At 39.3% G+C, this 2155-nt stretch overlaps 1 non-coding gene across 1 annotated transcript; it reads right to left on the bottom strand.

Annotated features, from left to right (window-relative positions):
• Positions 1–888: 888 nt before the first annotated feature.
• LOC140521935 (U6 spliceosomal RNA) lies at positions 889–995 on the bottom strand. Its single transcript, XR_011973195.1, has one exon. It is a non-coding gene; the product is annotated as a U6 spliceosomal RNA (small nuclear RNA).
• Positions 996–2155: the final 1160 nt, after the last annotated feature.

Here is a 2155-nt window from a genome sequence, read left to right as displayed (position 1 = left end):
CACCTACCTCCCACTACCCCCCTCCCTCCCCACGACTGCATACAATTCTGTATAAGTTCTACATATACTTTCATATTGAGTATATTTTCACTATAGTCATGCTATGTAGTCAGACTAAAATAAATGAAACAAATCATATAACAAATCAAAACATGATAAACAAAAACATACACATACACAAACGCGATCTGCTACATTTTGCGAATGACTTCAATATTTCTTTCTCTGAGTGTGGAAGGCATTTTGCCTTGAGAACAACTATTGGGATTTTTTTTTTAAAGAAGTTCTTGCGTTATTACGAAATTCCAAGTCTACCAGAAAAAACTCTCGCACACTGTGGTCATTGCTGTGCACAAAGTTCTCCTGGTTCTGCTCCTTTCACTCAGCATCAGGTCATATAAGTCCTTCCAGGCCTCTCTGAAGTCTTCTTGTTCATCATTTCTTATGGCACAATAGTACTCCATTACATTCATATACCATAATTTATTCAGCCATTCCCCAATTGATGGACATTCCCTTGACTTCCAGTTTTTGGCAACTACAAAAAGTGCTGCTATAAATATTTTTGTACATGTGGGACCCTTTCCCATTTTTATGATCTCTTGGGGATACAGTCCTAGTAGCGATATTGCTGGGTTAAAGGGTATGCACATTTTTGTAGCCCTTTGGGCATAGTTCCAAATTGCTCTCCAGAATGGTTGGATGCGCTTGCAGCTCCACCAACAATGAATTAGTGTTCCAACTCTCCCACATCCTCTCCAGCATTTATCATTTTCTTGTTCTGTCATGTTTGCCAATCTTATAGGTGTGATGTGGTACCTCAGAGTTGTTTTGATTTGCATCTCTCTAATCAATAGTGATTTAGAACATTTTTTCATATGATTATAGAAAAATATGGAACACTTCATGAATTTGCGTGTCATCCTTGCACAGGGGCCATGCTAATCTTCTCTGTATCATTCCAGTTTTAGTATATGTGCTGCCGAAACGAGCACTATTGACTCACTTTTCATGATTTTCTTGGATCACTCTCATTTCTCTTCCTATTTTTTCTTCCACCTCTCTTTTTTTTTTCAAAATCCTATTTGAGCTCTTCCATTGCCTGAGATAATTGTTTATTTATTTTGGAGGTTTTGTATGCATAAGCCTTGACTTTTAGGTCTTCCTGTGATGGTATGCATTGTTCCTCCTCATTTGAAAGGATGGAAGCAAATACCTGCTCACCAAGAATGTAGCCTTCTATTTTATTATTATTTTTCCCTTTTGGGGGGCATTTTTCAAGCCAGTTACGTAACTTTTGAGTTCTTTGTTAAGGGAAGGGTATACTTGGGGGACCTGTAAGTTCTCAGTTCCTTCAAGGTGGTACAATAAAGGTAGAGAACTTTATTCCTTTCCTGGCTTGTACTCTGGTCTGTGAGCAGGATTCCCTCTCCAGAGCCTCCACCATCTCCACTACACCAGCACTCTTCTTCAACCCAGGTCGTCATTCAGGGCTTAGATCTAGATCAGCTACTCAAATCCCCAGGAGCTTTAGACCAGGGCTCCAACAATCGAAGTTGCTGCTACCTTGTGCTGAGTTCTCTTCTCACCCATGTGAAAAAGCTTTCTCACTGACCTTTGAAGCTGTCTTTGTTGTTTTTGAATTGAGGAATCTGGAAACAACATTGATGTGGTGCCTTGAAGCCCACTCCACTCCCCACCTCTGCTGAGCTGTGCTTTGCTACGCAACTACGAATTCTTCTGTTTCCCCTGGAAACAACATTAAGTTAAGCCTCTAAATGGATTCTGCCAGTTCTGGAGTAACAGAACATAATTACCAGAGAGAAAAACACCAATATCTGGATTTTCAAAGCCAGAGGGCTCCTTTCCTGAAGCCTACAGTCTCTTCTGGCCAAATAAACACTTCCAAAATGTAAGCCTCTAACTCACTCATTGTTTAGGATTAGATTATTTAGTATCCAATTATTTTTTGTTCTATCTTTCCTTGGCCCATTATTACCTATAATTTTTATTTCATTATGATCTAAAAAGGATGCATTGAACATCTCTGCCTTTCTGCACTACATCGTGAGTTTCTTATATGCTAGTGCATTGGCAGTTTTTGTGTATATGCCACATACTGCTCAGATAAAGTTATGTTCCTTTCTATATCAGT

This window comes from Notamacropus eugenii, chromosome 1 (genome assembly GCF_028372415.1).
Source record: "Notamacropus eugenii isolate mMacEug1 chromosome 1, mMacEug1.pri_v2, whole genome shotgun sequence".
In the NCBI taxonomy this organism is placed as follows: domain Eukaryota; kingdom Metazoa; phylum Chordata; class Mammalia; order Diprotodontia; family Macropodidae; genus Notamacropus; species Notamacropus eugenii.
Note: the sequence above shows the minus strand (reverse complement) of the source record. Positions and strands in the feature narration are given on the sequence as shown.